Raw genomic sequence first — 23,077 nt, 5'->3', positions numbered from 1 at the left:
TCTCTCCCCTGACTATAAGGAAGATGACGACTGATCGGAATGGACAATTTCACTGCAGTTCTTTTACATTTGTTCTGTCTTCCAAATAGAGGAGAAATCATTGTTTAGCATTGTGTGTGTTTGTTTGTTTGTGTGTCTCTTCCATCGCTCTTATTTCTGTTATTTTCTCTCCTCATCTCCTCCCATATTGCACTTTACACCTCCTTCCCATCCCTCATGTTTTCTCTACCTCCCCTCCCTCTGTCTTTCTGCTCAGACAAACAAATCAATGCTTCCTTCACCCCCTTTGTACAGATGTGGCCCTCACCGGGGCTGCGTTCCAAGTGACACCATATTCCACTATATAGTGCTCTACGTTTCACCAGGGGCCCATAGGGAATAAGGCTCTGGTCAACAGTAGTGCCATGTATAAAGGGTATTGGGTGCCATTTGGAACACAACTCTGGCATCAGGCTTCTGGTTCTTTTCTTCTGGGCGGAGAGAGAGAACACAACTCTGGCGTCAGGCTCCTGGTTCTTTTCTTCTGGGCGGACAGAGAGAACACAACTCTGGCGTCAGGCTCCTGGTTCTTTTCTTCTGGGCGGAGAGAGAGAGAACACAACTCTGGCATCAGGCTCCTGGTTCTTTTCTTCTGGGCGGAGAGAGAGAGAGAGAGAGAGAGAGAGAGAGAGAGAGAGAGAGAGAGAGAACATTGTCTCCCCATTAGCTCAGCCTGTGCAGAGCAGAGGAGGGCATTCCCATCGGGGGAATAGAGAGGGTACAGCAGAGCGCCATTAGTCCACTAATGATAGATTATTTCGGCCTTAAAACAGAAGTCAACCGTCTCCAGAGCCACATCAAACACCAGCTCAATTTGCACAAGCAGAAAAAAATGGTCCGCAATCTACCAACAACTAGATAAAGGCTCCAATACCCACACTTTATGGCAAAAAAAAACTAAAAGACTCAATGAAAACAAGAATGACAACAACACAACACCAGCTTTAGTCCAAAATGGTAGTCTCCTGGAGAACAACTAAGAAATGAGGAAGAGGTTAACAACAGCCTCCTCAAAGAAGCTCCACAACGTAACCTGAACCAACTCTATTCTGCCTGCCTTCGAAACGGTCACTTCTCTACTCCCTGGAAGACGGCACTGATGACAGTTTAAGAAACCTGGAAAGACCCACAAAATGTCAACAGCTGTCAGCCCATCAGTCTTCTAAGTAACCTGGGGAACATTTTTTAGATATTTTCTTTTACAAGATACCGAGGGACAACATAGAGGCCCTGGAGATTCTGGGTATTCATCAGGACGGTTTTAACAAAGGGAGACCTTGTCACGTGTGCTCCCTCTCCTGCCTCTAGGTCACCAGGCTGCTCGTTATGGCGCACACCTGTCACCATCGTTACGCGCATCATGCATTATGACACTCACCTGGACTCCATCACTTCCCTGATTACCTGCCCTATATATGTCACTCCCTTTGGTTCCTTCGCGAGGCGTCATTGTTTCTGTTTCCTGTCTGTGCGTTGTTCGTGGTTCTTGTTTTGTATTATGTTCCGTTTTATTTTATTAAAACACTCACTCCCTGAACTTGCTTCCTGACTCTCAGCGCACATCGTTACAGAATAACACCTCACCTAAGGGAAGCATCAGGGAGTGTTTATAAACATTTTTATGTGTCAGAGTAATGACGTTGGGTCCGGGAACTGCTACAGCCTCTCATGCCTCAACCAGATCACCAGGCTTCCCTGCCTCAGCCGGCTCGTCAGGCTCTCATGTCTCCGCCGGATCGCCAGGCTCCCCTGCTTCCTGGTTCTCATGCCTCAGCTGACCGCCAGGCTGCCTCAACTGATCTATCAGGTTCCCGCTCTCCAGCTGACTCGACAGGTTCCCGTGCCTCAGCTGGCGTGACAGGTTCTCGCGCATCAGCAGGGGGGGGGGGGGGGGGTGTCCAGCCTCTAGGTCATCAGGCTTCTGACTATCCCGCACACCTGTCACCATCGTCTCGCGTACCTGCGCCTCATGACACTCACCTGGACTCCATCACCTCCTTGTTTACCTTCCCTCTATCTGTCACTCTCCTTGGTTCTCTCCTCAGGTGTTATTGACTCTGTTTTCATGTCCGTGCTTTTCTGTTTCGTGTTCATTGTTTATTTGATTTATTAAAACACTCACTCCCTGAACTTGCTCCCCGACTCTCAGCGCACTCGATTCAGATCCACAGCGGACAACATTTTAAGAATCTCAGAATGCGTTTTAAAAGATTTGAACTAAACAGTTTTTTCCCTTGCTGTGTTTTTTGACACAGAGAAGGCATTTGATCAAATGTGGCACCAAGGTATTCTCTACAGGCTCCAGGACAATAAATTCAAAACAAACAATAACACATCTAAACTGCCACTCACACTGAAACTGTATAGACAACATCTGAAAATTTGAGAACACAACACAATTCCTGGGTGTCACTTTCCAGCATGACATAAAGTGGACAACCCACATTGCAAACTGAAACAGAGGGAGAAACAATAATCAACCACCTAAAAGCCCTGTGTGGGAGGTGTACCGAGCAACACCAACAAATGTGATGAAAGTATACCAAAGCCACATCAGGCCTGTTTTCGAGTTCTCCTCCTCAGCCTTGATGTCTGCATCAACACTACAGAAACACGAGCTACAAATAATCCAGAACACAGCAATAAGAGCAGCCTACCGCCTCCCTAAATACATCCCTGTCACCTACCTTCATCTCCGGGCTGAAAACAATCAACAAGGACCTGGACCCTGTTGGGACAGAAATATACTCACAAAGCAAAAGACAATCCATCACTAAAGAAAACAATAGAACAAGCAATACACTACCAAGACCAAGAGCTCTACCTAACCCAAACCCCCTTACCCCTAAACTGGAGCTGTATCCAAACCCCAACCCTACTGTACATCCATGCAACTCTCAAGATAAGCCACGGAACAAATCCTAACCTTCAACCCGAACCCACTGGGCTGTGGTCAGTAAACAGGTATTACAACAACAACCACATATTGTTATACTTCTTATAGATTTTACTGTCTTTTACACCGTGCTACTAAAAAGATACCCTGCCCACTTCCTCCTCCTCCTCCGCAACGGCGACCAACCAAGCCAATCAAGCCAAAATCAATAGATGGAAAAGAGCAGACGCTCTGAACTTTCCAACCAGTGCCAAGACTACTGCTACTACTTATTTTGGCTACCATGGTTATGCCCCCATAAGATGACAATGCCTCCATCCATAGGGCACGAGTGGTCACTGAGTGGTTTGATGAGCATGAAAACGATGTAAGCCATGGCCGTCTCAGTCACCAGATCTCAGCCCAATCGAAGACTTATGGGAAATTCTGGAGCGGCGGCTGAGACGGCGTTTTTCACCACCATCAATAAAACGGCAAACAATCGAATTTCTTGTGGAAGACTGGTGTCGCATCCCTCCAATAGAGTTCCAGACACTTGTAGAATCTAATATGCCAAGGAGCATTGAAGTTGTTCAGGCTCGTGGTGGCCCAACAACCCTTTATGTTGGTGTTTCCTTCTGTTGTGTTCTGCCAGCCAAATACGTGTCCACCTGTCACAACCTGAGGGACAGCCAGTGAAAATATAGTGTGATTATTAATATTTTTTATAACAAACCGATTTTGTACGGACTACCGTAAGGTAAACAGTGTCACAGAGCCAGATTCATTTCCTCTTCCTCGGATGGAGGACTGTGTTGATCAAGTCGGTGCAGCTAAGTTTGTGAGCAAATTTGACCTGTTAAAAGGCTATTGGCAGGTGCCACTGACGACTATGGCACGTGAAATCTCTGCTTTTATTACACCCTTTGGTCTGTACTCTTATTCAGTTATGAGTTTCGGTCTGCGTAATGCACCTGCCACTTTTCAGCGACTTATGAACAGGGTTGTCGCCGGTCTGACCGGGTGCGCTGTTTATCTGGACGATGTAGTGATATATGCAGATACTTGGGAGGAACATCTATCCCGTATTCAAGCCTTGTTCGACCTAGCTGCGGGTCGCCTCACAATCACTGGCTAAATGTGAGTTTGCTCAGGCGACCGTTAAATACCTTGGAAAAGTGGTTGGGCAGGGTGAAGTGCGTCCTGTTCGGGCTAAAGTGGTGGCTATTGATGCTTTTCCATCACCAACTACTAAAAAGGAACTGATGCGTTTCTTGGGCATGATTGGTTATTACCGTAGTTTTTGTAGTAACTTCTCTACTGTGGTCGCTCCCTTGACAGATATGCTGAAAGCTAAGGCTGTTTACGTTTGGTCTACTCGTTGTCAACACGCTTTTGAAGATGCAAAGAGGTTGCTTACCTCAACTCCGGTGCTGGCTGCTCCTCGCATGGATTTGTCATTTACCTTGCAGGTGGATGCTAGTCATGTGGGGGCAGGTGCAGTTTTGCTGCAAGCAGATGTGTCTGGGGTTGAGAGGCCTGTTAGTTTCTTTTCCAAAAAGTTTAACGATTATCAGTTGAACTATTCGGTTATTGAAAAGGAAGCGCTAGCACTCATTTGGGCCCTACAACACTTCGAAGTGTATGTCGGGTCGGGGGTAGTACCTATTGTGGTCTACACCGACCATAACCCCCTCACTTTTTTGAGGTCCATGATGTGTCCAAACCAGAGGATAATGAGATGGTGTTTATTTTAACAATCATTCCATCTCGATGTGCGGCACATCCGGGGGACTGAAAACGTGATTGCTGATGCGCTCTCTCGTGCGCCCTGTTCCTAAATGTTTACGTGTCTGACCATTGTTTCGTATTGTCATGTTCTCTCTGTCCTGTCTGCTCCCTCTTGGTCTTGTTTTCTTCTTTCCTCTTAAATGTTGCTTCCTGTGCGAAGGTTGCTGAGGTCTGTGGAGGAGGTTGGCTGGGCACATTTGTGGCGCAGAAGCTGTGTCAATTTGGAACTCAGAGGGTGGTATTTTGTTCCGGGGTCCTTGTTGGTCCCCGGTTTTATGGGGGGGAATGTGACGACCCTCCCACTCTGTCTGCCGTATTCTCTCTTTGTTGTTTCCTTATTAGGATGCTGGTGGGCGGAGTTGGGAGGGTCGTCAGCTACATGGGAAACACCTGGGCCCGGTGTCTCCCAGGATAAATACACCACTTCCCCATTCATGGGAGAGACTCTCTCCATGCAGACACTTTGATAGTTTTTGTTGTGTTTCTTGGTTGTTTGCCTTAGCACCTTTCAAAACCCTGCATTATCACATTCATGCATGCATAACACTCACTTACACTACTGATTACTGATTACACACACCATTGTATATTTTCCTTAGTTGCTTTAGTTAATAAATATATATTTTGTTAGAGACCACCTGAAAGGTCTCCCTTTTGTTACGGGCTTTGAGCCGGTTCGTGACAGTCAATACTAACTATACCATTACTAGTTATTACTAGCTATACCATTACTAGTCATTACTAGCCATACCATTACTAGTCATTACTCACTATACCATTACTAGTTATTACTAGCTATACCATTACTAGTCATTACTAGCCATACCATTACTAGCTATACCATTACTAGTCAATACTAACTACACCATTACTAGTTATTACTAGCTATACCATTACTAGTCATTACTCACTATACCATTACTAGTTATTACTAGCTATACCATTACTAGTCATTACTAGCTATACCATTACTAGTCATTACTAGCCATACCATTACTAGTCATTACTAGCCATACCATTACTAGCTATACCATTACTAGTCATTACTAGCTATACCATTACTAGTCATTACTAGCCATACCATTACTAGTCAATACTAACTACACCATTACTAGTTATTACTAGCTATACCATTACTAGTCATTACTCACTATACCATTACTAGTTATTACTAGCTATACCATTACTAGTCATTACTAGCTATACCATTACTAGTCATTACTAGCCATACCATTACTAGTCATTACTAGCCATACCATTACTAGCTATACCATTACTAGTCATTACTAGCTATACCATTACTAGTCATTACTAGCCATACCATTACTAGTCATTACTAGCTATACCATTACTAGTCATTACTAGCTATACCATTATTAGCTATGCCATTAATAGTCATTACTAGCCAATACTAACTATGCCATTACTAGTCATTACTAGTCAATACTAACTATACCATTACTAGTCATTACTAGTCAATACTAACTATACCATTACTAGTCATTACTAGCTATACCATTACTAACTATACCATTACTAGTCATTACTAGCTATACCATTATTAGCTATACCATTACTAGTCATTACTAGCTATACCATTATTAGCTATACCATTACTAGTCATTACTAGCTATACCATTATTAGCTATACCATTACTAGTCATTAGTAGCTATACCATTACTAGTCATTACTAGCTATACCATTATTAGCTATGCCATTACTAGTCATTACTAGCCAATACTAACTATGCCATTACTAGTCATTACTAGTCAATACTAACTATACCATTACTAGTCATTACTAGTCAATACTAACAATACCATTACTAGTCATTACTAGCTATACCATTACTAACTATACCATTACTAGTCATTACTAGCTATACCATTACTAGTCATTACTAGTCAATACTAACTATACCATTACTAGTCATTACTAGCTATACCATTACTAGCTATACCATTACTAGTCATTACTAGCTATACCATTATTAGCTATACCATTACTAGTCATAACTAGCTATACCATTATTAGCTATACCATTACTAGTCATTACTAGCTATACCATTATTAGCTATACCATTACTAGTCATTACTAGCTATACCATTATTAGCTATACCATTACTAGTCATTACTAGCTATACCATTATTAGCTATACCATTACTAGTCATTACTAGCTATACCATTACTAGCTATACCATTACTAGTCATTACTAGCTATACCATTACTAGCTATACCATTACTAGTCATTACTAGCTATACCATTATTAGCTATGCCATTAATAGCCATTACTTTTTCTTTTAATTGTATTTTTTAGAGGGAGGATCAGCTTAATATTGCGGAAAGAATGTTGCTTCCAATGTAATTGTCGGCATTACTAGTCAATACTAACTATACCATTACTAGTCAATACTAACTATACCATTACCAGTCATTACTAACTATACCATTACTAGTCATTACTAACTATACCATTACTAGTCAATACTAACTATACCATTACTAGTCAATACTAACTATACCATTACCAGTCATTACTAGCTATACCATTACTAGTCATTACATTATTGTTATTATTGGTGTAGTTGCTGTTGATATTATTTCCCCTATTAACATCATTATTATTATTTTTGATTATTTACTTTGGCAATTTAAGTTTTTTTTTCTTTTCGTGTCAACAACTGATGTGAGAGAGAGGGAGAGGCAGTAGGGAGGGTGGGCGGAGAGCCAAAAGAGAGATTTGGTAAGGGCATTGATGGGTAAACTGATTGAAGCAAACTCATTTTGACTTGTCCTTGCTTCTGAAAGTATCGATTTAATCAAACTTCAGAGGGAGGAAAAGGCTGTCATTCCCTGGGGTCCCCTGGGAAAATAATGGCGCACAAAAAACAGACATCTGGTTCTTTTAAAATACGTTTGATTTTATTTTAAGAGTGCAACATTTCAAAATACTCACCTCAGCAAAAATACTCACCTCAGACAACAACATTTATTCGATATGAAACTCACAAACACCATAACCTAAACTACCTGTGTGTGTGTGTGTGTGTGTGTGTGTGTCTCTGTGTATATACTTGTCTGTCTTTGCTTCACAATCAGCATATCCTGCCTTTCACTTCAAGATAATAATCCTTGCGTGTTTTTGATTTCACGCTTCAAACAGAAGTCGTTTTTTGCCATGCAGAAGCTGCTTTCATGTGTTGACTTTGAAAGCAAAAAAAAAATGATCTGAATATTTGGCTGACAGTTCACTCCCTTAGCATTGCCCTTTCCTTTCTTTAAAGACCACGCAGTCCCAGTTATATTACTGCATTAAAGAGATATCTCACCTTTCCACCATCAAAGAGTTCAACCTGCAGCAGGGATGGTTGACTTACCTACACCTTGGTCTATGAGAGACACCTAGTCAGTCGACCTTTAGGGCTTGAAAAGATCCAGCTAGTGGGAAAAAAAATATTAATCAGTACTTTAGGTTAACAGTATACCAATTTACTCCAGATCTTAAGTTTCCCCAAAGCCTTCGTAGCTACTGTGCCAGAACATTTCTCTTACCGCACAGCAGAGAGAGAGAGTAATGATTCTAAAATCAATGTTTAACGGCCAATCTTCTGTTCGTGAAGGAACAAAGCATATGACGGGCAACTGTAATGCAACAACTGTCAAAATTCATGAAACAGACGGCACGAGGGGAAAAATGTATTTCCTGGAAAAACACATGACAAAAAGAAAAAAAAGAAAGAGAGAAAGAAAGAATAAAAAGAGGAGAGAATGAAAGACAGGAAGGACAGAAAGAAAGAAAGAAAGGAGGAGAGTGTCATGGATGAAGTGTCTCAGAGAGTCACGTTTTCCTTATTGAATGTTGAAAGACTGCTTTCGAGAGAAACAGTTGGAGCGAACAATTACAAATTGTGCGTGCTTGTTTTGAGGATGATGAAGATGATAGGGCCTCCGATAATGGTCACGGTAGGGATGAGTATGTTATTGATGAATACAGTGATGATGATGATTACAATTACAATGTTGATACTGGTGAAGAAGATGGTATTGTCCACAATCCACATCTCTTCTTCCTGTTCCTCAGTCTCAATCTATCTAGCAGGCCACATGGCCAAGCATAATCAAAATAACATACATATAGAGGATCTTAATTTGACCTATATTGTCATAGCAAAATAATTCTGCAGCAACAGAATGTGAAAGTTTAGTCCATAATGTTGCTTGATTCAGGTGGTTGGGCTATTAGCTGGCCAAAAGTAGGCTACATGAAAAGTGCAATATTGTTAATATAATCGTGCGTTCGTGTGGGTTTCCAGTGAATTTATGTAAATCATGAAGCTCACCTGCATTTCCTGCGGTGCAGGAAAATTCTCAGCAACAACAAAATAGTGATCAACTTAAGATCCTACATCTGTACCACATCCAACCTCATTCAAAGACAATCCTCCAAGTCCTCTTGCAGACAGAGGATTTTCATTATCATTGGAATCATAGCACATCTACTTACTATTATTACTATTATTATCATCTTTACGAGTCAGCTCTTCTGAAATATATTTCGGTTCACTTGTTTATTGGTCCAAAAACACATTTCCATTTGAGAAAGCCTACAGTATGTTCTTGGAAAAAGGGGAGTCGTGCCATAAATATGATAAATATCAGTCGTAATAGGCAATGCAGTCGGTTGGATTTTCATCAAGACCAGAAAGGTTTACTATGCAGGAAGCTACTCGGGGTGTTCTAAAGCAAGCCAGCTTCAGTTAGCAGTACTGGAGGAAGGTAGCCTACATATTGATAATCAGAGATAGTGTTGTACTGTATGTGTTAATCAGAGATAGTGTTGTATTGTATGTGTTAATCAGAGATAGTGTTGTACTGTATGTGTTAATCAGAGATAGTGTTGTATTGTATGTGTTAATCAGAGATAGTGTTGTACTGTATGTGATAATCAGAGATAGTGTTGTACTGTATGTGTTAATCAGAGATAGTGTTGTACTGTATGTGATAATCAGAGATAGTGTTGTACTGTATGTGTTAATCAGAGATAGTGTTGTACTGTATGTGTTAATCAGAGATAGTGTTGTACTGTATGTGATAATCAGAGATAGTTTTGTACTGTATGTGGTAATCAGAGATAGTGTTGTACTGTATGTGTGATAATCAGAGATAGTGTTGTACTGTATGTGATAATCAGAGATAGTGTTGTACTGTATGTGTTAATCAGAGATAGTGTTGTACTGTATGTGATAATCAGAGATAGTGTTGTACTGTATGTGGTAATCAGAGATAGTGTTGTACTGTATGTGTGATAATCAGAGATAGTGTTGTACTGTATGTGATAATCAGAGATAGTGTTGTACTGTATGTGATAATCAGAGATAGTGTTGTACTGTATGTGTTAATCAGAGATAGTGTTGTACTGTATGTGATAATCAGAGATAGTGTTGTACTGTATGTGATAATCAGAGATAGTGTTGTACTGTATGTGATAATCAGAGATAGTGTTGTACTGTATGTGTTAATCAGAGATAGTGTTGTACTGTATGTGTTAATCAGAGATAGTGTTGTACTGTATGTGATAATCAGAGATAGTGTTGTACTGTATGTGATAATCAGAGATAGTGTTGTACTGTATGTGATAATCAGAGATAGTGTTGTACTGTATGTGATAATCAGAGATAGTGTTGTACTGTATGTGATAATCAGAGATAGTGTTGTACTGTATGTGTTAATCAGAGATAGTGTTGTACTGTATGTGATAATCAGAGATAGTGTTGTACTGTATGTGATAATCAGAGATAGTGTTGTACTGTATGTGATAATCAGAGATAGTGTTGTACTGTATGTGTTAATCAGAGATAGTGTTGTACTGTATGTGATAATCAGAGATAGTGTTGTACTGTATGTGATAATCAGAGATAGTGTTGTACTGTATGTGATAATCAGAGATAGTGTTGTACTGTATGTGTTAATCAGAGATAGTGTTGTACTGTATGTGTTAATCAGAGATAGTGTTGTACTGTATGTGATAATCAGAGATAGTGTTGTACTGTATGTGATAATCAGAGATAGTGTTGTACTGTATGTGATAATCAGAGATAGTGTTGTACTGTATGTGATAATCAGAGATAGTGTTGTACTGTATGTGTTAATCAGAGATAGTGTTGTACTGTATGTGTTAATCAGAGATAGTGTTGTACTGTATGTGATAATCAGAGATAGTGTTGTACTGTATGTGATAATCAGAGATAGTGTTGTACTGTATGTGTTAATCAAATCTAATTTATTGGTCACATACAACTGGTTAGCAGATGTTATTGTGAGTGTAGCGAAATGCTTGTAATCAGTGTGTTTGTGTTATGAATTGGTGTTGGCCAGTTTTTTGACGACGAATACAAATGTCTGCTTCTCCGTCATTCAATAAACAAGTTTGTCAGGAGGCTGCAAGGTTACAGAACATTCAGATAGAAACATATTGCGTAGAACAGATACGATGTCTGCCATGTGCTGGAGTCTGGTTGAGCAGTACCGTATTCTCATCTCCGGACCACACATATCTATCTCTATGCCTTTCTTCATGACCAATCTCCCAGTCTCCTATATGCCTAACTGTCCTGGCTATCAGACAATAATACAACACACATTAAAAAGAGGTATCATGTTCTTTTCATTACTTTTCTATCTGCGACTAATGTTCCACCTCACTGAAGACACCCCAGGTGGTGTTTTGAGTTCAGCAGCTGTATTTGGTGCGTAATCACGACGGAGCACGCTCATCCTTCATCCATCCCTGGTGCTCCAGAGACCTATACTTCCAATCCTGTTTGAGGAGTTGCCGAGGTGACTTTAGGTCAACTCAGTTCAACTCGGGATAACCACTACCACGAAAGTGGCACACCTTTTAGCCAGGTAAATTTCTATGGCAAATGTCTGAGCTGCGAGTTGGAGACAAATGAAATCAGATTCCCTCCCTCTCTAAAAGATTACGTCATCATCCCCATCATTTGAGGAAGATGTTTGATGTTTTATTTATTAAATTATTTTGGTGTTAAAATACTAATCATATTACACATTTAGTAATGATAGAATGTTTTTGAAACTTCATGCACAGTTGGAGTCTGGCACAGTATACATTTTGAAATTTGTTTATTTTGGTCCATTAATAAAATGTTGAAAACTTGATGAAAATGTATATTTTCTTAAGTTTATCATATAACAGTACATCAACATTTTAATACATTTGAATCACTTTAAAATGGACATACGTCAATGATTTCAACACTCACTTCATTAAATTACACATCATTGAAAAGCACATTTCATAGAGAATTTTACAAACGGGACTATATTTAGTTAATTTACTTTGAAGAGATGGTGATTGGGTCTAAATGGGCGTTTGGCGTTTAGTACTCTTAATTCAGTGTACTTGTCTTTAACTGCCATTTCCCAAAAGTCAGACTCCTCCCACAAGCCAACTACATTTTCTCAGCAAATGTTGTGTAGTTATCCTTAAGAGATTTTCTCCAGACTTGCCCAGAGGTAATTGTTGATATGTTGTCAATTTTATTGTCTAGATAAAATTTTCTTTGGAAAAGTATGCCAAAAACTGCATTTTACGTACATATGTTTTTGTATTTTACTGATAGAAAGGTGAAAAAAAGTTATTATCCACAAGGTGCTCTGGACAAATCTGGTCCTGGAGTGTCTTAAAACTTGTTTGGGATTGGTGTCCCTTCCACGGGACGGTTGAGATAACTTAGGCTAATGCGATTAGCATGAGGTTGTAAGTCACAAGAAAATTTCCCAGGACATAGACATATATGATATGGGCAGAACGCTTAAATTCTTTCTAATCTAATTGAACTGTCCAATTTACAGTAGCTATTACAGTGAAATAATACCATGCTATTGTGTGAGGAGAGTGCACAATTTTGAACAGGAAAACTTATTAATCAAGAAATTAGTCGCATTTGGGCAGTCTTGATACAAAATTTTGAACAGAAAGGCAATGGTTTATTGGATCAGTCAAAAAAAATACAAAAGAACGGTTGGTTTTTTCTTATCATTTCTTATTATTCTTATTATCGTATTATTTTTTTACCAGATCTATTGTGTTATATTCTCCAACATTCCTTTCACATTTCCACAAACTAAAAGGTATTTCCTTTCAAATGGTACCAAGAATATGCATATCCTTGCTTCAGGGCCTGAGCTACAGGCAGTTAAAAAGGGGTGGATCCTTATACAGTATAGCACTATCTCTGATTTACCCATACAGTATAGCACTATCTCTGATTTACCTATACGGTATAGCACTATCTCTGATTTACCCATACAGTATAGCACTATCTCTGATTAACCCATACAGTATAACACTATCTCTGATTTACCCATACAGTATAGCACTATCTCTGATTAACCCATACAGTATAGCACTATCTCTGATTAACCCATACAGTATAGCACTATCTCTGATTTACCCATACAGTATAGCACTATCTCTGATTAACACATTCAGTATAACACTATCTCTGATTTACCCATACAGTATAGCACTATCTCTGATTAACCCATACAGTATAACACTATCTCTGATTAACCCATACAGTATAGCACTATCTCTGATTTACCCATACAGTATAGCACTATCTCTGATTTACCCATACAGTATAGCACTATCTCTGATTTACCCATACAGTATAGCACTATCTCTGATTTACCCATACAGTATAGCACTATCTCTGATTTACCCATACAGTATAGCACTATCTCTGATTAACCCATACAGTATAGCACTATCTCTGATTTACCCATACAGTATAGCACTATCTCTGATTAACACATTCAGTACAACACTATCTCTGATTTACCCATACAGTATAGCACTATCTCTGATTTACCCATACAGTATAGCACTATCTCTGATTTACCCATACAGTATAGCACTATCTCTGATTTACCCATACCGTATAGCACTATCTCTGATTTACCCATACTGTATAACACTATCTCTGATTAACACATACAGTACAACACTATCTCTGATTAACACATACAGTACAACACTATATCTGATTAACACATACAGTACAACCCCATTCTCTGATTAACCCATACAGTATAACACTATCTCTGATTAACACATACAGTACAACACTATCTCTGATTAACACATACAGTACAACCCCATTCTCTGATTAACACATACAGTATAACACTATCTCTGATTAACACATACAGTACAACCCCATTCTCTGATTAACCCATACAGTACAACACTATCTCTGATTAACACATACAGTACAACACTATCTCTGATTATCATATACAGTACAACACTATCTCTGATTAACACATACAGTACAGCACTATCTCTGATTAACACATACAGTACAACACTATCTCTGATTAACCCATACAGTACAACACTATCTCTGATTAACACATACAGTACAACACTATCTCTGATTAACACATACAGTACAACCCCATTCTCTGATTAACACATACAGTATAACACTATCTCTGATTAACACATACAGTACAACACTATCTCTGATTATCACATACAGTACAACACTATCTCTGATTAACACATACAGTACAGCATTATCTCTGATTATCACATACAGTACAGCACTACAACACAATCTCTACAATCTCTTCTGTTCATAAATGCTGCATGGCCAATGCAGATGACGGATTGACCACGCAGCGCCTTTTATTGTGTGGATTATAATTATTTTGATTTTTTTGTAGAGGTTGACACATTTTTAGTTTGGACAAATCCAGTCTGACATTGTGGAATTAAAGTGGAAATTACAAACGTGTCAAGCCTTTTTAAATCTCAAATACACAACAAGTTTGCAATGTCCTGCAACAACAGGGTGATCAAATTAACGCCCTATACAGTATATCTGTAGCACATTGCAGTCCCCTGACTATCCATTTCTATTGATCAGCTCAGAAAATCTAATTAGTCAGGCAAGTTAAAGCAAATATTGAAGGCTTGACACAGGGGAGCTAGGCTTGATGTATGTGTGTTTTATTCCCATTTCCATTTCAAATCTAGGAGCTTTTGTGAGCTGAACGTGTTTTTGAGGGGTTTGAGAAGTGGTGTACTGAACACGCACATAGGTACCAGGGAGCGCCTTGTACAACCAAATTAAATATGAAGGGGAATGAAACCCATTACCCACTGTCACTGACAAAATTACAGATAGATCCCCATCAATAACGTTACACGGCTATACAGTTGAAGTCGGAAGTTTACTTACACCTTAGCCAAATGCATTTAAACTCAGTTTTTCACAATTCCTGACATTTAATCCTCGTAAAAACGCCCTGTCTTAGGTCAGTTAGGATCACCACTTTATTTTAAGAATGTGAAATGTCAGAATAATAGTAGAGAATTATTTATTTCAGCTTTTACTTCTTTCATCACATTCCCAGTGGGTCAGAAGTTTATGTACACTGAATTCATATTTGGTAGCATTGCCTTTAAATTGTTTAACTTGGGTCAAACGTTTCAGGTAGCCTTCCACAAGCTTCCCACAATAAGTTTGGTGAATCTTGGCCCATTCCTCCAGACAGAGCTGGTGTAACTGAATCAGGTTTGTAGGCCTCCTTGCTCGCACACGTTATTTCAGTTCTGCCCACAAAATTTTTATAGGATTGAGGTCCGGTCTTTCTGATGGCCACTCCAATACCTTGACTTTGTTGTCCTTAAGCCATTTTGCCACAACTTTGGAATTATGCTTGGGATCATTGATTTGGATCATTGTCCATTTGGAAGACCCATTTGTGACCAAGCTTTAACTTAACTTTAACAATATATTCATATATTTATATCTTCAATATATTCCTCCAAACATAACGATAGTCATTAAGGCCAAACAGTTCTATTTTTGTTTCATCAGACCAAAGGACATTTCTCCAAAAAGTATGATCTTTGTCCCCATGTGCATTTGCAAACCGTAGTCTGGCTTTTTTATGGCGGTTTTGGAGTCTTCCTTGCTGAGCGGCCTTTCAGGTTATGTCAATATAGGACTCGTTTTACTGTGGATATAGATACATGTGTACCTGTTTCCTCCAGCATCTTCACAAGGTCCTTTGCTGTTGTTCTGGGATTGATTTTTTGCTTTTCGCACCAAGGTACGTTCATCTCTAGGAGACAGAACGCATCTCCTTCCTGAGCGGTATGACGGCTGTGTTTGTCGCATGGTTTTTATACTTGCGTACTATTGTTTGTACAGATGAATGTGGTACCTTCAGGCGTTTGGAAATTGCTCCCAAGGATGAACCAGACTTGTGGAGGTCTACAATTTTTTTCTGAGGTCTTGGCTGATTTCTTTTGATTTTCCCATGATGTCAAGCAAAGAGGCACTGAGTTTTAAAGTAGGCTTTGAAATACATCCATAGGTACACCTCCATTTGACTCAAATGATGTCAATTATGTAAATCTGAAGCTTCTAAAGCCATGACATCATTTTCTGGAATTCTCCAAGCTGTTTAAAGGCATAGTCAACTTAGTGTATGTAAACTTCTGACCCACTGGAATTGTGATACAGTGAAATAATCTGTCTGTAAACAATTGTTGGAAAATGGATCCGTCAGGTAGGACATCTACTTTGTGCATGACGCACAAAGTAGATGTCCTACCTGACTTGCCAAAACTATAGTTTGTTAACAAGACATTTGTGGAGTGGTTGAAAAACAAGTTTTAATGACTCCAACCTAAGTGTATGTAAACTTCCGACTTCAACTGTATGTGCATGTTCTGTCTACCCATTGTCAACCCCCCCCCCCCCCCCAAAAAAAAAAACACGTTCAGCTCACAAAAGATTTGAAATGGAAATGCGAACAGAACACACATACATCAAGCCTAGCTCCCTAGTGTCAAGCCTTCACTTGACATTTCCTGCTGTGAGAAAGTGGTCATATTAAGATCCTACACTTGTACATATGGGTCATTTGTTGCCCAACCTGTGATTATGTGACCTGTACAAATGGATTATATGGACACCTCTATGACTAATGTAAATTGTAACAGCTTGATTAATCTTTTGTGACCAGCTGTGGTTTGCAATGCTGGCCCTTGGTCACATTTGGTTTCCTGATTTCTACCTCAACACATTTCCACATTTGCTATCAACACCCTTTATTTGGGAGGCTTACCCAATATGCATGACTTTGCCAGAAGACGCAAACACAAGCTGTGTGTCATGATGAAGCCATCAACAATTTGTAATTTCCTGATTGAACAAGTGGTTAAAAAGCAAGCAGGAATAACCAATAATAAACACTATTTTAGATTCAGTATAATTCTAAAAGTTGATTCTGAGAATGAAAAGCCATATCATTAACTCCTATCCAGACTCGATTATGTTGACTCCATCATGGTAAACACACTGCCCCTGAGTTGACCATTCTCCACGACCCTTGTCTTGTGTAGCTGAGAAAACATTACAGTTTGACAATGTGCAGGGACCAAATACAGAATGGTTTCATGTATTAAAGAAACACACACACAACAAGACACAACGCGTTAAATAGAAAGCCTGGCCCTCATACAAGATGACAGACGTCAGAACGGAGGATGTCAGTTTGCCCAGGAAGAGTGTCTCACCAGGAAGGATGTCATCATCAGTCACTCTACAGAATATGCCCACCTCCACAGAATATGCCATTGTGAATTTGAGTGAGGAAGGTCATCTATTAATATTTCAGCATCCATTTTTTCATGGTCTGCTTTTTACCCTCTACTCTCTCACCCTTTTCAATCTGTTATCAGCAAGGATGGTTGAAAAGGTGCCCCCTCCACCCACCATCTATGCCAGGGATGATCTACTGGATCCAGCCGCGGGCTGATTGTTTTCTTGAGTGGAGGTTTGGGGGGCCGGAACATACTTACAAATCCTTAGTAGACTGTAAGTTGACCAACAGATGTAATGTATAACCAAAACATAATCATTTCCAACCTTGCTTACATTTGTACACGATCGTGTCTCTCTAATATGCGTGGGAATGCTTTGGAACAGATTTCTTAGATTAAAATCACAGCTGATTTCCTGGTGTTTTTACAGTCTTGCATGCCCCCCCTCACCCCCATCCCCCTAAAAAACGGGGGGGGGGGGGGGGGGGGGGCATAATAACAACCGGCCATAATAACAACCGGCCACCAGCTGGGGAACCATCTACAATCATCCCCACTCACCAAGGCTATCCTCCTATCCTTCCATGGAGTATGTCTGGGATATTGCTGGTCTATGGCCTGGTATGGTGACACTATCGTGCTTAGATAGGATTCACATTGTTTACTGCTTTGTTGTAATACATTGCTGGAATCACCCTTCATGGACTTTTCTTCTGCACTGCATACAAAACAGCACATTGGTTGGTAGCCTAACCAACACAGTGCCAAAGCTTTTTAGCGAGAGGTTCTCACATCCTTCCCTTGTTTGGTTAATATTGCAAAGTCGTTTTGCTGATCATTTGCACAAAGTTGAAACTTTCTAATCTCTGTTCATAAAATCTCCGGTTGCCAATGTCAAATAACGTGTCTGTCTTTCAGTCTCCTCCTTCCATCGAAAAGTACAGATTTCTGGTCGTTTGGCCACTCAAAGAATCCTCTGATAACATCCTGGTTAGTGCATGAGTTCCTATGATGTAAAACGCATTTCAAACCTGGTAACACAACTTTATTTGGTTTCTCCTAATTGAGAGACTTAAAGCCCTTTGCATCTGGTATCCATGAATTTCCAGGTAAAGCAAAATTCAGTTTGAACCGCATAGCTTGTTTGAATATGTATGCAGTTGACCGTCTTCTCTGCACACGGTGCGTTTTTCGATTAAATGAATCCAAACTTGCATCACTGCAGTTGAAGTAGTGTTGTTTTCCCCAAAAATCTTTGTTCATCCATTTTGAACAGATAATTCCAGGGTGGTAAAATTGGGTTGTGAAACTCATGTCTTTTAAGTGATTGATGTTCTTTTCCTTCGCATAGCCTGCCATATATCTGTACCTTATGTTCCCTTCCTGACAGAAGGAATCAAGAACTTTTGTATAACTTTGTTTTCTATGCTACAGTAGGATAGTTTGATGCCTTATGAGTTTTGAACAAACGGTACACAAGAGAGCTTGTTTACAGGGGGGGGGGGGCAACTTTTACTGGAGACGGTGGGGGGAGTCGGGGAGGGGCAGTTAAATAAAGGTAAATTAAACAAATATAAATGAATAAAAGGACCATGCTGACTCCTCAGAGCGGTCGGGTAGACTGCTGGATTTAGGACCGTGTGAACACCACACAGCATACGGACAGGCTGTGTGAAAGCCAATTTATTCTTGATCCAAAAATGTGCTCGGAGGTTCCGTAGGGAGGGTGTGATGCAATTGCAGAGCCTCCGGAGGCATGCAGAGGCCAAATTGAGCTCCGTACCGCATCGCTGTGTCCCTCCAAAAATGTAACAATGCAGAGGGCTCCGTATAGCTCCATATAGCTCCACATTGATATTATTGGTTGACAGTGGGGATGGGAGGTCCTGTATAAATACAAACTCACTTCCTTGACAACAGCTCTACTCAACAGCTCTGCTCTGCTCTGCTCCACGAAGCGCAAGAAGTATGTATGCCCTGACTTCTGCAGAGGCCTTAATACCGTAAATGCTGCATGTCCAATGCAGATGTCAGATTGACCATGCAGCGCCTTTGAAAGCAAAGCTTCTGAAAGGCTGGCTTATAGGACCAGTATGGCAGAGACGAACAGAGGCAGCTGCTGTCTGACTGTGTTGTGCTTTTTCTCAGAGTTGTAAAAGCAAGCAGAACAGAAACTGGCTACTCTTTATTTGACTAATGTAGCTGGCAAGGTAACTGTTGTGAGACTTAATAGAAGAAAAATATATATTCTCAGTGTAGTGTAACTGACATGTAACATTAGCTAATGTTTCATCCTCTCTTGACCGAAGTTCTGTCCGATGAACTAGCTACCTAGCTAGTAGCTACCACAGTCAGTTCAGCTCTAGCCTCTACAGCTATCTGTCAGGTAGCAGTATCTAACAGCTGTTGTGTGTAGGGAAATGTGTTGTAGCCTTTGTTTTGTCCCATTTCAACAGAAGTAAATTAACTTGGCCAGTTTTTGTTCGATAATGTATCATTAGAGCTCTCATTTTTGCTTCAATCATACTAGACCAGCAGCAAAACGATTGAAAAGCAATATTCTTTTCACAATCGCCTGGAGTGGTGGGTGCAGAGTAAAATGCAGAGAGCAGAGGATACTGGGGAAACCGATTTTATTTGGATTCCCAAACGAACGCCCAAAACAACAGGCGTAAAATCGACAGAAAAATAGTCCGACCCAACACAGGGCACAAACGGACAGGAACACAAACACGCACATCCTGACTAACAGAAAACAATCCCGCACAAAAATAGGCGGGCCTAACAGGCTTAAATAGACATGAATCAAGAAACAAAATAAGAGCGCCGCCCGAACAGGCAGGGGAGCCACCTTCGGTGGGAGTCGTCACAATTCGGATGTTTTTTGACAGCGCAAAGTGAGTTTTTATTAGACTCGGTATAGCAATGTAATGTTATTGATGTGTCAGTTTCCCTAACTAATTCCCTACTTTTCACACTGACATGGTATCAACAGCTCTACAGACTTCACTGTTCACTGTCAAAATGTTATAGCCCTAAAATTGCCTACCTTTGAAGCCTGTATTTCAGACATAAGGAAGTGGATGGCGGAAAATGTTTTACTTTTAAACTCGGACAAAACAGAGATGCTAGTTCTCTGTCCCAAGAAGCAAAGAGATCTGCGTTTTGATCTGACAATTAGTCTTGATGGTTTTACAGTCGTCTCAAATAAAACTGTGAAGGACCTGTGCATTACTTTGGACCCTGCATTACTTTTGACGAACATATCAAGAATATTTCAAGGTCAGCTTTTTTCCATCTTCATTGCATTGCAAAAATCTGAAAAATTATGCAGAAAAGCTAATCCATGCTTTTGTCATTTCTAGATTAGACTACTGCAATGCTCTTTTCTCCGGATACCCGTGGGCTATACTCATCCTTGTTCATATCCTTCTAGTGGGGGGGGGGGGGGGGGGGGGGGGGGGGCTGCTGTGCTTTCGAAAAGTGGGTGGGGTTATGTCCTACCTGGTTGGCCCTGTCCGGGGGTATCGTCAGACAGGGCCACAGTGTCCCCCGTCTCAGCCTCCAGTATCTATGTTGCAATAGATTATGTGCCGGTGGGGTAGTGTCAGTCTGTTATATCTGGTCTAATTCTCTTCACTTATCTGGTGTCCTGTGTGAGTTTAATTCTCTCTCTCTGTCTCCCTCCTCTCCTGGAGGACCTGAGCCCTAGGACCATGCCTCAGGACTACCTGGCCTGATGACGCCTGGCTGTCCCCATTCCACCTGTTCGTGCTGCTGCTCCAGTTTCAACTATTCTGCCTGGAACCCTGACCATGTACACAGGACGTGGTACCTTATCCCGGACCTGCTGTTTTTTGACTCTCCCTCTTTCTCTCTTTCTCTCTCTATCGCACCTGCTGTCTCGACCTCTGAATGCTCTGCTATGAAATGCCAACTGACATTTACTTCTGAGGTGCTGATCTGTTGCACCCTCTACAACCACTGTGATTATTATTTGACTGTGCTGGTCATCTATGAATGTTTGAACATCTTGAAGAACAATCTTGAATTAATTAAAGGCCATGTACTCTTATAATCTCCAACGTGCCAGAAGAGGACTGGCCACCCCTCAGAGCCTGGTTCCTCTCCACCCGGCACAGCCAGAAGAGGACTGGCCACCCCTCAGAGCCTGGTTCCTCCCCACCCGGCACAGCCAGAAGAGGACTGGCCACCCCTCAGAGCCTGGTTTCTCTCCACCCGGCACAGCCAGAAGAGGACGGGCCACCCCTCAGAGCCTGGTTTCTCTCCACCCGGCACAGCCAGAAGAGGACTGGCCACCCCTCAGAGCCTGGTTTCTCTCCACCCGGCACAGCCAGAAGAGGACGGGCCACCCCTCAGAGCCTGGTTCCTCCCCACCCGGCACAGCCAGAAGAGGATGGGCCACCCCTCAGAGCCTGGTTTCTCTCCACCCGGCACAGCCAGAAGAGGACGGGCCACCCCTCAGAGCCTGGTTCCTCCCCACCCGGCACAGCCAGAAGAGGACGGGCCACCCCTCAGAGCCTGGTTCCTCTCTGGGTTTTGTCGTAGGTTCCTGCCTTTCTAGGGAGTTTTTCCTAGCCACCGTGCTTCTACACCTGCATTGCTTGCTGTTTGGAGTTTTAGGCTGGGTTTCTGTATAAACACTGTGATATCTGCTGATGTAAAAATGGCTTTATAAATACATTTGACTGATTGAAGTGGATTTAACAAGTGACATCAATAAGAGATCATAGCTTTCACCTGGTCAGTCTACAGTATGTCATGGAAAGAGCAGGTGTTATTCATGTTTATTTAATAAATCAAATAAACATGAAAAAATAAATTATGTTTATTTTATAAATCAAATGTATTTATAAGAGGGGTTGGCGCCCCCCCTTGGGTTGTGCCGTGGCGGAGATCTTTGTGGGTTATACTCAGCCTTGTCTCAGGATGGTAAGTTGGTGGTTGAAGATATCCCTCTAGTGGTGTGGGGGCTGTGCTTTGGCAAAGTGGGTGGGGTTATATCCTTCCTGTTTGGCCCTGTCCGGGGATATCATCAGATGGGGCCACAGTGTCTCCTGACCCCTCCTGTCTCAGCCTCCATTATTTATGCTGCAGTAGTTTATGTGTCGGGGGACTAGGGTCAGTCTGTTATATCTGGAGTACTTATCCTGTCTTATCCGGTGTCCTGTGTGAATTTAAGTATCCTCTCTCTAATTCTCTCTTTCTCTCTTACTTTCTCTCTCTCGGAGGACCTGAGCCCAAGGACCATGCCTCAGGACTACCTGGCATGATGGCTCCTTGTTGTCCCCAGTCCACCTGGCCATGCTGCTGCTCCAATTTCAACTGTTCTGCCTGCGTCTATGGACCTGTTCACCGGACATGCTACCTGTCCCAGACCTGCTGTTTTCAAATCTCCAGAGACAGCAGGAGTGGTAGAGATACTCTTAATGATCGGCTATGGAAAGCCAACTGACATTTACTCCTGAGGTGCTGACTTGTTGCACCCTCGAAAACTACTGTGATTATTATTATTTGACCATGCTGGTCATTTATGAACATTTGAACATCTTGGCCATGTTCTGTTATAATCTCCACCCGGCACAGCCAGAAGAGGACTGGCCACCCCACATAGTCTGGTTCCTCTCTAGGTTTCTTCCTATGTTTTGGCCTTTCTAGGGAGTTTTTCCTAGCTACCGTGCTTCTACACCTGCA

The sequence above is a fragment of the Oncorhynchus mykiss genome, chromosome 28 (assembly GCF_013265735.2).
Source record: "Oncorhynchus mykiss isolate Arlee chromosome 28, USDA_OmykA_1.1, whole genome shotgun sequence".
Lineage (NCBI taxonomy): Eukaryota > Metazoa > Chordata > Actinopteri > Salmoniformes > Salmonidae > Oncorhynchus > Oncorhynchus mykiss.
Note: the sequence above shows the minus strand (reverse complement) of the source record.